This window comes from Nothoprocta perdicaria, unplaced genomic scaffold (genome assembly GCF_003342845.1).
Source record: "Nothoprocta perdicaria isolate Ctin4 unplaced genomic scaffold, notPer1 scaffold_249, whole genome shotgun sequence".
NCBI lineage: Eukaryota > Metazoa > Chordata > Aves > Tinamiformes > Tinamidae > Nothoprocta > Nothoprocta perdicaria.
The window spans coordinates 630,144-646,586 of NW_020455476.1; positions in this window are offsets into that span (position 1 = coordinate 630,144).

The following is a 16,443-nucleotide window of genomic DNA, read 5'->3' on the forward strand; positions in this document are numbered from 1 at the left end:
GTTTAGAGAAGACCAAACAGCACAAAACTTTTCTAAGTGAAGGTCATTGTGTTAATTTTACTAGACAACAGCACGAATTCTATGCACTTCCAAAAACTCACCCGAAATTTGGATCCAACTAAAGCAGTCATATTCCATCTCCAGTATCACTCCTTCAACAAACAAGCAAGCCAAATACCTATAGCATTTGGGCATGTCTTTGATATAGTATCATCTATTGGCTGAGATGTTTCAAGTATATTCTAACACCTTTTACTTAATTTTTCCTGTGAACAAGTTTAGTCTCCATGGGTATAATTATATAATGGGAACATGCACTTCATGAGAAACATTAGGGAATGAAGGAGATGGCTCTCACTTCAGCCAATTCTTGGGGTAAAGTTGGCACCAGAAAACTTGACTGGGCAGTGGCTATGGTCTGGAAAGCTTTAAGAGGTAACTTTCAAGATTATCTTTGCACAACTGGTTCATTAATGGAAATAAATACCACTACCATTTCCCTGGAACAAGACAGCAGCAACACTAGCGGGTGTTAAGCTCAAATCTTGACCATTTCCCTCTTGCACTGCCTCCTAAGCATGAGGAGACAGTGCTCAAAGCATCCTAGCCTCTACAGGKGGACAGTTTAAGCTAGAAGACAGTTTAAGCTTTGGGAAAGCTTAATTAGACAGGTGATAAAACAATCCAAGTGCCTTGAAATCAGAGACTGAGGGAAGTACATTATAAATTCTACAAACCCATTCCTAAAAAAGGCTTGGCAACATCCTACATTCTTTTTATTTATTTCAGGAGAGTGTGGCAAACCAGGGACTAACTCATCATTTCTCAAGGACAAACTTACAGGATGGACACTTCATCTGTCTGATAGCATGCAATTGCCATGCATTTTTGTTTTGTTTAGTAATACTGTACAGAACAAACAGGTGCTGCTGGAGATAAGCAAAGACAAGCTGCCATGCTAACTCATTTCCTTGTGTATCCATTAGCAATACACTAGGCAAAGGAGAAGGAAGCCAGAACTGTGACAAAGACTAGAGCATTAAGAAATGCCTCTGTTGCATGCATTCAAATCTGCTGGGCTGCTTGCTCACAAGTGAATATGGGTCAGTAAGAGTAATCCCTSAGCCCTCTGGAACAGCACTGCTACAAAGGTTAAAACAACGTTTATCCAGCACTGGAAGCAGACAAAGCTCGTGGCATRTTTACAGGCAGGACATCAAATGCTGCTAAACTCTCCAGATTGTGAATCATCTTGGTTTTACAGTCTGCTGTTTTCAGCTTGCGTTTGTCTTTGCTTTGTCAAAAACGGTCACTTGATTTTGCTGCTTTTTCACTCACGTCATAGCTTTGGTAGCAAAAAAGGGCATAACAAAGTGAGAGGTGACTGAGAAGCAAAACAAAGGAATTGCAGAGAGACAAAGATCAAAAAGATGATCATGGGAAGACTAACAGTTCTGGAAAGGCAACTCCATGCTAAAATTGCTATCTACAAGCTGAATTGAACTTCCTTAGAACCTGGAGGTGATATTGGTTTCGACCTTAAGATAAACATGCAACTAAAATGCTCAACAAGTAGAACACCAGATGTTCTACTTGTATGTAGATGCAGAACACCAAAGCACCCAGGTTGCTTTGTCTGCAGGGCATGTCCAAGCATCCCCTCTTTTCTCCCTGCATGCCTATATCCAGRTACAAACCAACAGGAAGGTGAAGCTAGAGAAATGCCATGTGCATCAAGATTATCACTAGCCTTACAAAAATGGCACGAGAGGCCAGTGTTAGCAAAGAGCCCTTTTCACAGAGTCATCCCTTATAGTTCCTTCAATTTAAGGAAAGAAAAAATATCTAAGACATTCCAAAACAATAGGGAAAGGCAGCCCATAAGTCATGAAAGTTCCAAGTCTWTCAAATTGCATAAGGAGCAACCCACAGTTGGTTATGTCGGCTCTCTGCATGGTAGAAAAATCAGACTCCAGTGATACTTGATATCCTTCCCATCACTGTTTCTTTTAACTACTGTTTCCATAGCAAATATGCAGACTTGGTGTTCTCCAGGCACCTCCTTCCATCACTTTGCATATAGAAGTATTTCATAGMAATACATTTTTTTCTTCCTCTAAGTAGCTCTGTCAGGAATAAGAGTCCTCATTTCTTCTAGGGACACAGAGCTACATGACAGTTCTAAACAATCAAATAGGGTTCAGTTGCTTGACTACAGCTTTGAGGTCTGAATCTCAACCACTTCTTTAAAAAACCATAAAGAGGGAACATGGTAAAGAATATGAAAAACAAGTCTTAATATGATCCAATACAAATATTTCTATAAAAAATCTGTTATCATCCAAGACTAACAATTCTGATCCTGGTTTTGTTGTTTTTTCTTCATTTARCTCCCATATGACACCCGTGGGACCATTCTTTTCCTCATTTTACTTGCAATTGCTTGGTTTCAGTTTTTCAATACTGATTAATACTGCATTTGGAAGAGCAYATGTATGTAAGTATTAAGATCATGTGTTCCAAAATGAGCTATGACCAAACCACCTGGGGCATTTGAAATGGTTTAGTGGGACAGATCCAAAACCAACGATGGYAATACAGCTATGGGCATTTCAGTACACATAAATTTACTGGTATTGTCTCATGTTTTTGCTGCTGTACTTGAAGCTTCTCCTAATTCTGATTGCATAGATGCCTAAAAATTCATTACAATTGTTCCTAGGGTAGGCTAATGAACTGCACAGAAATAGATGTRCTATCCTCCAGTTAGCAAACAAGCTTTGGTACAATGACCATGTTCTGTTTTCCCTAGAAACAACGACTTGATTTGCYTGGTGTTTTCCAGTTCAAATTTCTAAGGCTAGGAGGATAACTGGTTACAGTACAGCGGTCCTCTCCAGATGGAAGCAGACCTGTGGCAGAGTTGCTTTGTCAGGCTAATTTGAGAAACCCATTTCATACACATATAAAAGGTATATTCTGGTAGAGACCTCAGCTTGGACTGCTCAGTTTCTTTTATAGAATGTATCATGTTCTTCCTTAAGATAGATTGGGATCTGTTTCTTAAGGATTCCMTGTTTGACAGTAGGGCAACTACCATCCCTAAAGATAGTGAGGTGTTAYTTTAATTTTCAGTCATCATGAGACAGATAGCCACAGACAAAGCCTCAGGTCACAGCATTATCCTGTCAGAAAGGAATTCCAAACAGACTTAACCTGACTCTTCATTGTAGCCTGTGGATATAAAGGTCAAAAATAGCCCTTGAAACCTCTGAACTCGCAGTTGTCAAATCTCACCTTCTGTCACTGGGTGGATTGCTAGTAGTACATACAGCTCTATTTAACCAGAAACATGGAACACATGAAGCTCCACCTCACTTCTCATCCTGCATGGATGAGAATACCAAGCTCTACGACTACACCTAAACTCCTATTTAGACTAGCTATTGTAAACCAAGAAAACAGTTCCATTCTCTGCAGCAATGGTCACCAGGAATGGATTACAAGTTGATGTGCCAGAAAACCTTCTACTAGGACCAGAAACTATCTTTTACATGCTATCTTCTCCATTTTGTTCACAGAGCAGAGCATGTTCCAGTACCATACCAATAATTCTACAAAATAAAGGGACATATATTTACAAGTAAAAATCATAATAAAGCATTATTTAAATAAAAAGTTTGAGGGGGGTGTTTCTTCAATTAAAGAAGGTAAATGCCTAAAATCTCCACACTATATACTAGGGATATTAAGATAAAATACRAAAAGGGAAAAACACAATAAATTAAACAGAAATCTTCCAGTACTCCTACACTCACAAAAAAAATCCTTCTGTGAATATAAAATTGATGTACCTAGGAGATCAAGAATTTATTTTTCACATCTTTGTGGCAACTTCTTTTTTCCCACCTTCTATCAGCTTTGCTATAAACAGACTGAGACCAACTGAACCCAATATGTTTCATGCCATGTAACTGCAGGGTCACATGTGCTTTCAACTCTTTTTGCACTTGAGCAGTTTAAGACCTCAGAGCAGCACCCAGCTCCTCCAGCAAGTACAGCAACGGAGGGCAAAAAGCACCCCTCTGATCTTCTTGGATTGCCCTAGATCAGGTAGCCTCACAGATCCTTGCARGGAGACAGTAACATTTGTTCAGGCCTGTTACCTACTATTAGACAACGAAAAAGAAAAGGGAAAGACATGTTCCAAGCACTGCCCAATTGCATTGCAAACATTTGGTGCAGCTATAGCAGAGGGGCTCTGGAAGCAGCCTACTGGAGTACCAAAGCTGAAGCAATTTGGGGATGGGGTGAATTTTGGGGATGGGATGACAGAAAAATTAAAAACTAGGACCTCACTTCCTCTTCCAGACTAAAGCTTAATCCATAACCCTTTCCAAAGAGTATTTCTTTTCTTCTATCAGAGGACTGTGAGGTTCCATTGGAAGGGAATTTTCTTGAGCCATAAGCACAAGGATCTCTCACTCAGAAACAACAAAGGCATCACTAAATTGAGCAGTCGCCTTTTGGCCTGGGAAGASGATGCCCTGGGGATGTGCATATTGTATCATAGCCAAAGTCACTTGTGGGGAAGGCCTGGTTACTCTTCTACATCATGTTAAGCAGTCCCCATGTAATTTTATCAGAGCTATCTACTGTTCTTTCACAACCTGCAGAATTTTTCTCTAGTTTATCCTACAGTATGTGCAAACACCTCCTGGCTGCTGGCGAATTCCAGAGCTCCTCGTTCTTTGGRGATTGCTTATTTCTATCTTTCCTAGCTCTTAACTATATTCTGAATAAGGAAGTTGTTCTGTTCCAAGGAGATAAACTAAATCTTTTTCTGTGTACCGAAAAGCACTGGAGCTGGTTGATAATATTTACTCTGCACTCAGTGGTGCACACAGCTGTAGCCTTGTAGCCCAGTGTGGTGTTGCCACTGCTTGCAACTAGCTAGACACTTTTCTAAAGCTTTCATTTGCCTTGCACAGTTGGAACAGCAACCATACAATCATCAGGTAACTGTTTACTGGCTTTGTCTTCATTTTTGCTTCGCTTTGTACYAATGTCTGACATAACTCCTACTGTTGTTTGTAGCTAACCTGCAACAAGAGCAAGCATTGACAGGTAGAATGAATCATCTGCAGCCTTCAAATGAAAAACAAAGTACAGAAGAGCAGATACGGAGGATGAGAGCAGGGGGCTTTGAAAGCACAGACACAGAACATAATCAGAAGCCTAATAACAAGTTAAGGATGGTCAACGATTGCTTATGAAAAGAAATCAACCTTGGGAACTGACTACAGACAGTTCTGCTGGTAAGGGAAGAGAACAAAATTAGTCTGCAATGTAGGTACAACACAAAATTCTAACATTGTATCACAGAGCAAGGAACAGAATAGCATGTAGACCCTCTCAGAAAATACTAAATTGACACCACACAGATTCTAGAGCAAGAACAGAGATTAAACATCACCATCCTACATCATCTGGGAGGTGAGGCTGCCCATGCTTTAACTCCTTGCCTGCCAGTCTTCAGCATCCATCAATCTTTAGACCCAGGGAACAGTGCAAGGACCCAAGAAAGGGGTAGGTGTGAAGAAGTTTATGTATATATCATTTCAACTATTTTTTCAATTATATAAGCATAATTTTTGCTAGGCTAAAAATTATTTTCATTTAAATGTTTAGACACTAAACTTAAACTTGTCCACTTGGCACAAAAGGTGTGTTCTTTTTTCACCCCCTCAAAAAAGCCTTTAGAGTATGACAGACTAACAGCAAATTCAAGCCATCTCATCTATAATTCAGATACAAAAAAAATGGTAACAGAGCAAAGCAGACATGCCCCAAATAGAAGAGAAAAAAACAGCATTTGCTCTAGCCTAGCGCAGGTCTTGTGCCTAAGTTTTTGAGATTATGTCCAGGTCCTAGAAGAGGCAATTCAGGAGGCTATTCATTGTAAAAGGACTTACTCTTCGTGACATGCATTGACCATCAAAATTCAAACAAATTAGAGCAATACATGCTCCTCTGCCWGGCTTCCTGAGAAGCTCTACGGTTCCATAAACTGAGTGGTCTGCTGGGAAATATAGGCTTAACTAAGAGCCACAGTAAAATGAAATGACATCTTATTGTTGACTTCTCARTCTGTCTGGACTTAGCAGTACATTTTACAGTCATATGGCAAGCAGAGGCAAAAGATGCTTCTGACAATTATATTTAAGCTATGCTTGCCCTGTGCAATAAGAATTTTTTTCCCTATGAGCCCATCTTGAATTTCTACATGTTCTGCTTCACTCAGGGTTTGCTACTGCCAGCAACATTTGCTCTGTTTCAATCACTCCTAGGAGTGTTAAATTTGAGACAGAAGCATAAATAGATGGCTGTACTTTGGGATGGCTGCTGTTGCTGTGCAACAAAATATGCAAGCCTAGAGTAGCAGGCTACATTCTTTCTGAAGCCATGCAGGTGGTCACTGCAGCATACAGAACAGAAGACGGRAACACATGTCTGAAAGGTTCCCCTTTCACCCATGGTGTGAATCACCTACATTTACTTTTACACACATGCAAMAAATCCATTTCATGTACAGAATCTTCTTATAGTGCTTATGGCACAATCAAGCTTTCCATCTTACTGTTGCCCACAGCAGGTGTGGGAAAGCAGTACATCACAGCTCATCGTATCTGGAGCACACATCCCAAGGCCTTCTGTATCTGCAGTCTTAGCTAGGGGAAAGCTGAGGTGGTCCATCGCACTGCAGTTTGTATGAGACATTCACACCACATGAGGTAAGGACTTGAGSTCGCAAGCTGCTGCATGCAACTTGCTCCAAGCTTTACTTTACCTGCAGCAAAAACATCTTACAGTCTAGTTTGCCACCTTGTTGGCTTCCTTCCCAAMATGTGAACTGCAGTTCACATCAGGAGTTTGACCTACATCCTTCCCTTAGTACAATTTGTAARCTGCTGTGCTGTGTCACTGCATTACCTGTGTTTCTTATACTTGGTCAGCGCTATCTTCGGTCTTCATAAAGTACCTGCCTTGTAAGTAGGACACAGAATATGGCATCATTTCTAACCGTGGTAGTCATATTAGTTGAGCAACTTAGACACATCATTTTTTTTCCAAGGAGTTAACACATGTCAGGATTTGACCTCTTGCCATCTTCTACTCAATTTTTAGATACTGAACTCTCTAGTCAGACAGAATGAATCAAGTTCAGGGAGCATTTGCCCTAAATGAGAATTTCTACTGTAGCCACCCTATTAAAAGCACATATAGCTAACAAGCAATTTCTCAAGTGCCTCCCTCTTCCACAATCATTTCTGTTCAAAGTATTCACTGAAAAATGAGTGATGTCACTGTAAAGTGACAACAGCTATATAATAGCCAGTTAAGAATAGTTCATCCCATCCTGCTATTTAACAATTAACAAAAAATTTTACATTTCAACAAGTTTGATCCAGTAACCTACGTAAGGCAACCTGTTCAGGCTTCTCAACTTAGTGCACATCAGCATGTTCTTAAACTTAATACATACAGGAGCAGCTCAATGGACATGTGATTCATGTTCAGTTCATTGCTCTAARTGACCACTTTCTAGAGATGGATTTCTCTAGGACACTTAAGCTATTTCAAGCACTTAATTTCTTTAAATTGTATCATGAATCCATTTCGGGAACTTTACCTCATATTACTCCTGTAGGTTTTCTTTAATATGCTGTGCAACTTCTCAACGGTAGTAATCCTTTTCTAATAACCCCCAGATTCCTAAGTCATTACACTAAAATACTCTGCAATTTCATTATATTTTCAAACTCTGGATCAAACTTAAGGTCTCAGTCCAAGAAAGTATTTAATCCTTTGTTAGGTACATGTTCTATTACAGCCCAGAAAGTCACAGAAAAAAACATTTATCATCTACTCTAAATATGTCATCAAGTTGTCAAGTGGAAGAAAAACTCCCCAAAAAACCACATTTTTCAGCTTCCCTGAGGCAGAAGATGGCTATATTCTACTTCTACATTCTCATTTCATTTAATCAGCATAAATGACTCCCAAAAAGCCCAAGAAAATTTTACTTGGGAAGTGCTGAACTGACATCTAGGTACTGCTGGAAAATCCTTGGCTCAAGTTACTATGTGTGCTACAATAAAACATGATTGCTTTTGCAGTCCTTATCCTGATTACCTACTTGGTTGAAAACAGGGAAGATGACAAGACAGCCAGACTGGTTTCTTGCTTTGCCCTATCACAACCTTCCTTTACCTTGGTAAGTTACAGGTTTGCTAATGGGCTGGAATGACCATCTTCACCTCCAGAGTTGATCACAGCAAAACTGAAACAGGGTGATGCACTAAGAGCTTTCCCATGTCTGTTTCCCAGTGGATCACATCCTGTTAGGCTCCATTTTCATCTCTACCCTCTTTTCTCTCCTCCCCTTTCCTAGCATTTCTTCATATTTACACCAACATGACAGTAGGTGTCTTCCATTTCATAACTTGGTACTAGGATTGCATTTGGTCCAAGGACTGTACTTCAAGATCAAACATTTCAAGTGGACACCTTTCTCCAAGGCTGCTTATTCAGCAGAACTCCCCTCCACCCTTTAATGTATACTGCTCTAAGCTGTCAAAAACCCACTAAAGCTCTTCCTTATTTGCTGAACACAATAACTGAAACTACRCTAGGATCAAGAGACTTCCTACAATATCATTAAAATTTCAAGCTTTACAGGTTTCAAATCATTTTTTGTTTAATACAGGTATCAACATCATTTAACTAGAAAACAAACCCTTCTTCTCTTAATGGTGATGACTAAGACATAGAAGAACAGGTTGTACTGTTGTTGAACTCTCAGTTCAACAACAAGATACAAGAGTTGCATTTGACTGAAAATACTGCAAGCTCCATAATAACCATGTATCAAATTTATCACAATATGAGAAATYTTTTATAACCCCAATACTAGATTTTAAGTACAAAACAGATCACAAAGGTGCATGCTGTAACTATTGTAAAATTAATCTACACTCAATTCCATGCCTGCATGYTTGTATAACTCTGAGAAAAGCCCAAGTTGTACAAAATAGACAGATCCAGTGTTTCCTTCCTGTACAAAAGTGATCATATGACCTAAACCAATAATGAAAATAGACTTTTATTCACAACTGTATTAAACAAGACTTGCTTCAGTGAACTTACATGACTGCTTTATATTGGATAAGGGAGTACTTCTGAAGCAAGCCTCCTACTCAGGCTGAGTTAGTGGTTTGTACCACAAAGCAGTGTCAGAGTGCAAAGATTTCCTTTTGCATCYGACTAAACTGAAAGATATTCCAGCCACAGATTTTCTGCCCACAGGACCAAATGAGAACTAGCTTAGAAGACCTTTGTTCCCTCCAAAACACCCACATGGCAGACACTGCAGCCCTGGCACAGTGGCTTCTCTCTGCAGATAATCTCTTACTGCACAGCACTACTTACCAGTGCAGGCTTAAGAGGATCAGGTCAGAAGGACCTTATAGAAGGAGATAGGAGATTGCCACCTCTATCATGCAGCTACCAACGACACAGAGAAGATRAAGATGAGGTCCCACAGCACAACCTCACAACCTGGGTCTATGAGTCATTAGTTTCAGTGCTCTCTGCATGAAGCTAAGAGCCCCACAGGCCTCAAAACTAGGGTTGAAAAAAGATCCTAGAAATGGGTGTGGGTCTGTTACCGTAACTCAGAAATATATGGAATTTGCCAACCAGTCTGTAGGCAGGAGTTGCTGCAAAGATATGATAAAGGAAAAAGGAGGCTGCAAACCATMTTCTGCTCTATTCTCTAGTTGGTTGGTTTTCACTAGCAAGTTTTTTTTTTTGTTCTAGCTTTTATGCAAATCCTGCCTGGCTTAGGGAATCTTTGAGTCTTTTTTAGGGAACTTCTATAGGGTAAAGGATTAGGCCGATCCATCTCAAAGCACTGGCTGATTAGGGGCTCCTGCAGGCTATGCATCAAGTTTGCTGTTTGCTGCATGGAATCTACCTCCTCTGATGTTTAACTGGTAGCCACAGTCAGAATGGCCCAACAGAACAGAAGACCACTCAAGTCAAATGCCAGCAAAGACAGCGTGGGTAATTAGATGTCAGACATCCCAAAATTGCGAAGTTAGACCATCATGTTTCAAAAAACCCTGAAAAGCAACAATATAGCTGACTAGCAGAGAAAAAAATGACAACATGTAAAATGCACTTAARAGATAAATTAATGAAATTTCAAAGTCTCATTTTCTTATTAATGCTCTTAGCATCTTACTGCACAAAGGTACTCCCACAGAATGACACATTACACAGGATGCAGCAATGTAGCAGGAAGAGATAACTCCTGAGAGATATTGATTCYGCATGGATTCTGTACCATCTTTGCGTCTGAATTTACAAGCACAGAAAACCAGTAGCAGAAACAAGAAGCACAGCCAGCAGCCATGGCACTGCCACTGGCCTAGGGAGAAATGGAGATGCCCAAAGGGAAAGCCTGTGAATAGAATATTTTTTKCACCATCAGCTAGATTTCCTGTACAGTATACACAGCAGGGAGTGACTACTTACAGGTCTAAGATAGGGTACTGAATAGACCATCAGTGTCAACTAAGTAATATTTGATACGCTTATATCTACAACTTTCTGTGATATCATGAACACAGTCTAGGGCATATAATAAATCCTCAATCATTTACAAAGCCCCACTACAGATTTGGGGGTTGTGTTTGTCCTTTTAGAGAAAAAGGTTCAGATCGCCCAGTCCTTTAAGGGACTGATTTCTATCATACATATCCTGCCATTTGCCACCACCCCACTTAAAATCCACAAATGAATAACTGGTTTCACAGCAAGCCACTGATGGACTGATGAAAAGCAAACAGTACTTTTGGCACTTGATAATGAAAACAAAGGTGAAACTTGAAAAAGTAGATTTCYCTAAAGGTGTGCACAATACACAAAGTGAATGTTCATTTGTTGAGTAAAATCTGAATCCCAAATTGACTAATATTTATAAACAGAAGTCAAAGTGATACAGCATTTGGTTTATTAAAAAATGCCCTCAAAACAGTAAAGCTGTCTTGCAATTACTGTAACCTATTTTAGAGAATGAATACCAAAGTACACCTACAATTTCTAGACTTAATTATCTAACTAACACCCATAAAACTACCAGTCTAACCCTGTGGGGTTTTTTTTTGGGGGGGGCGGGGAGACAAAGGGGGGAGGTGGAAGAGTAGAAAGGATTCAGCTGAATTGGGATTCAGCAAAATTTTGTTTTTTTTTTCCTGACAGCAACTCTGCTAATCTGGACATTTAGATACTTTGCATGACTAACTTAATGTCCCCAAGTTGTCAGTCAGTCATTCAAATAAGCACCTCTGCCTGACCATGAGTTACCCTATTTGAGCTACTGATGTTACAAGTSGTCTGGGAAGCAAGCAATTCTACAGCCACATCTTCTGAACTCTTGCCATAGTAGAGATACAAAATGATTACTGTAACTGACCTTGCTGGCTAGATGCATTGAAAAATATCTGATCATTTGTCAGTTGGCATGTTTGGCTTCACAAAAGAGCGCCTCTCCTCTGGCTTGGACAAATAGTCTTTTACCAATAACCTACCAACCATCTCAAGTAGAAATCATTTGCCAAGCACATGGCTTCTATCACACCTTTATGTATTCTTCTTTTTACATRTTCTCACTAGTCTTTGTTCCTCGACAGTCCATCTTAAAGCTCCACAGCCTACCCATTCCCAACCCAGCAGCTCCTAGCTGCTGCCAGGATTTCAATACCTTTACCTCTTTAGCCAGGTGCTCAATTTGCCTAACACTTGTTCTAAAAYATTGCATGCCTTCTCACTCACCAAYCTAAGTGCATTAAAGGTGATTCCATGGAAATCTCAGCTTAGGAAGCTCACTGACACATGGTAAATTCTTTCTGGACAAATCCGTTAAGATTTCATAGAAATGTCACTTGCATCTTGTTTTTCTTTCACAGTGACTACTACTACCTTGTTGATGTTACATATWTCCATCTTCTTAAACTGTTAAATCCTCCTTTTGTCCCTTATTTAAATGATGTTTTAAGGTTTTTCTTCCTCCTGCACTTCACAACATAAATCCTCCAGACAAACTACTTGTAAATTAAAACAAATCACAAAGCCTCACGGTAACTAAATGTTAATGGCTTAGCATTTTTCAAGATCTAAGCTTAAGACTGTACATGGAAAGACAAACTAAATTAAATGAGCARGCACATTCATTTTGTGTTCGAATATGAGGGAAAATAATCTTTTTTCAATTGATTGAAAAAAGCCTACAGCAATATCCTCTTGCAAAGAGCTATGAAACAATTCCCTGCAAACTACGTGCCCTGGTCAGTGGTGCATATATATGCATTTACTACAGACACTCCTTAGAAATGGATTTTTGTTTTATAACCATAACACACATATCTTAGCATTAAGTTGCAGTAAAAAATAGGCTGAGGTACAGGACTGCAAGCTGGAGACAGCACCAAGATTGGAAGAATCACTGCACAGAATTGCTGAACTTGATAATAAAACAACAAAGCCCAACAAAATGAAGCTGTTAATGCTCTCAGTTTTTCCTTTGTGTTCCTTCTTTTCATTTCCACTTTCCACAAAGCAAATCTGTGGAATAACAWCTAAATGAACAGAAGTTAAATTGGGCCTCTAGTGACTTTCTGAAAAAGTATCCTGCTAACTGATAACCCTATCATGAGCTTCTGGTCACTAATAGCACCAAGAAACATAATCCATGAGATCCACTGGCCTAGAAATCCAGCACATAAGAATTAGAAAAACACAAATAAAATGTGTTGCTTTTTCAGAAAAGCCTAAGTTTTACCAAATAGGTAATTCAGCAAYAGATAATAATGCTCCCCCATATTCCTTCTCTATGTTTAATGATCCATAATGTCACATTAGCAGTCATATTTCCACTTGACAAGCAAAGCGAAAAACAGGCATTTCTGTGCCAAGACAGTCATGCTCTTRGACTGCTCATATGCTTATTGCTTCCAAATTATTAATACCTGGAAAATATCCGTAAGGACAAAACCATAATCTAGTTGAATGCTGCTAGGCTTCTTGTATGATGAGTAGTTTCCCTCTGAGACAGTCAGAAGAGTTTGATAGAACAAAGTGTGCTCTTGTCTGGGTTTCACACTTGCTTAAACAGCTTGCTGGTGACTAACTGCAGTATCTAAATTAAAGCTGCTGCCTTTCTGGTGCATCTCCTGAGAAATGCTGCCATACAGGTAATTAACAGGTCATSCCTGCGGTGCCTCAGATATCTACATTTGCAGCAAGCTAGTTCTGAACACATGGTCTTAAGATCTACCACAGGGTCATCTGGTACTAGCCCCCCAGCTTAGGCCCAATTCTAGCTGAGCCAGACTTCAGACCTGCTTCTGCATGACAGTTCCACTTTTGCTGGCATTAATAGCTTTTTCAGTTATAACCAATATTGGTTGCAGGTTGCATCACACCCAAGGGAAGTTCATGATTTCCATTAGCATTACCACTTAGTTGCCACAGAACATGTTAATGAAGAATCAAGACATTTGAAAGCCCTCCTCAGGGCCACCTCCTCTATGCCACGAATCTCCTGGAGAAGCCCACTGTCAGACAGCCTCTTCTGCCCTGAAGCTGTTGCTGCTCCAAGGACATCCTTACTTCAGCTYCCAGGTGCCAAAGGCAATGCTGCTTTGCACTTCAGTACTGAATTTTGAGTCMGCATGAATTGGTTACTTCTTAAAGTGTTGATGCTCAAACAGAAAATGACATTTCCAGGTTTACCACTCTCAGCTGAGCTAAAGCTTTTTTAAACATGCTTTCAGTTCCAGCCACATTCAGTCCTGTTTTAACATTTAGGGAAGAACCCCTCCTTTCTGTTAGCTTTCCTTGAGCATTAGAGAGTTCCCTTGCTTAAGTCCTTATGAGTCCACCAGCACTGGACATGCTCCATCCAGAAGCTCAGTACCACTTGGCCCATAATTTGCAGACCCAATATGGTACATGCAGGCCTAAGTGCAGATCTGGGCAYCTCAGCTAAGAGCAAGAACTGCCAGCAGACACTGCCTCACTACTTAGGCTGCAGATGAGAGTAAAAGGACAGGGAAATGAKATTTCAAAAGGAGAAAAACACAAAGACCAGAGAGGAGCAAATAAATTACAAACAGTAGAAGCAACAAATGAAAGGCTAGACCTAGGTATAAAAGCATCACAGTCAACTGTTCTGTCTATACTACTTTTCACAGCCGAGATGAACCGAGTTCTGCTCAGGTACAAAGACACAGATAACATGCATTTGGGCTTGAAATAAACCTTTTTAGCTCTATTTTTACCTCTTTACAGTTGCACAGCATGAGAATAGATGCACAGCAACCAATTCCCAGCTAGAACTGGCCCCCTTCTCTGTGACATTTTCATAAATAAACCAGTAACTTAACTCTTGAGTAGAACTGTTTGAAATAGTACTGAATTCCAAAAAGGCAACTGCTTCATAATGATGTAGATAAATTCTAAATTAATGAATAGTACACTACAAATTTTAAAATGGTACTTACATGCTGATCATGAATATACTTAACACATATGCTTAATTATCATTTGAATAGCCTAACTGAAAACACCMTTTAAATGAGACATAACACATGTTCTAGATAATAACCAAAGTACTTAAGGACTCACTACATCTTAGGAGAACACTGAACCACGTCTAATGCTTAACTATAAATAAATGCTAAAGAATRTTCAATTTTCTGAGATCCAAGTTGATTCCGTACAGTTCCACACATTGGCCAGAAAAATAACAGAAATTGAAGGAGTACAAAGCAGGAATCCATACAAGCCACCTGATTTTTCAGTCTTACATGAAATAATCCACAYAGTAAAATACTCAGTAAGAAATCTAAACACTATAAGATGTTCATATGAAAATTGCTCCTAGTCTCATATAGTTAGCCATCTTTTGCAATAAAGGCACTTTTCCAAAGCATGGGCCACTCAAGAACCCTGTTCTGAAATCCTAAGTATTATCTGTGAACTATCTATCCATTTCCAGTCAGTTTATAGTATCASTACAGCTCAAAACAGCTTTCTTTTCTACAACAGCCTTTCAGGTTTTCTAGGACATTTTTCTTCTGAATAACACACCTTAATCCAGTCCTACAGAAAAACCAGTTATAAGGTACTCTTAGAATTTATAATGAAAAGCTTCATATTGAATGCATAGGGTTAAAAGGAACACCCTCCACTACTTCTGCATTAGGAACTTACTATCTGAAGTTTTCTACATGAAAAGAGCCCACTCAAATCAGCATTCTGTTACAGGATTTACAAGAGTTTTTTTTCTCATAAGGATAAAAAGTTGACCAAATTTCTAATACTTAAATTAATTAACCTACAACRGAACAGATTCATGAACTTCTATTGCTATTGAAGTTATATTGGTTTTAACTGGTCAGGSAACATACTATTAAATCAAGACCTGTGTTGAATACAATCAAAGGACAACCTGCTTGCTACAACTCATTCTCCAGACAAAAAGTACTTTGGGGAAATCACATAACTCCACTAACACTGCTGGGAATGTAACACTGAAACAACTACAAAAAAACATTATTTGTAGAAGAAAACCCTTATAAAGACAGCAGTAACTTTTTAGTTTACTTACTTCTGCTTTCATCTATGTCTGATCTGTTATTCAAAAACTTTCTTAGGCTAGAAAAGGTCTCACTCTTTTTAGTTTACGCTCCTCATGAAATAACTTAGAAGTTTATGMAAAGTCCTACCTTAAGCCATGAAATGAATGTTCAGAATTTGCCTTAAATTACACCACCTGGTAACTTAAGCTTGCCCTTCTCTTCTTAACTACTTCCATTTTCCTTAAAATTTTTTTTCCTTTGAGCATTAACAAGCATGCCCTAACTTAAAAAAAACTTCAACTGCAAAATACTTACAAAAACTAGAGATAAACTTTAAAAACCAAAACATTCATTCCTCATAATGTGAAAAAACCCTACTTCCATAGCTTTTAGGCAGAAAAACTAAAAACATCTCAATACTCACAGAACAAAAAAAACAAAACCTTCACCTTGAAATCCAAATGATAATRGAAAAAAAGGGAGCTCCCTATGGGTCCTTTATAAAGGCATTCTAATTTAGGGCCTATGGTTACCAGCTGGGGGGCTGCAGGGTTTCACACAGCTGTAAGGAATTATGAAGGAGTGGCTTTCCACCAGCCCTAAAGTATATAAGTTGCTGGGCTAGCAAGGGTAATAAAAGTTATTTCAAGAAGTTTAGTAAGGATTTTCTAGCTGGCTTTTTTTTTTTCTTTACAGCTTTTAGGTTTTTTTATGTAAAGTGGTTTTTTTTTTT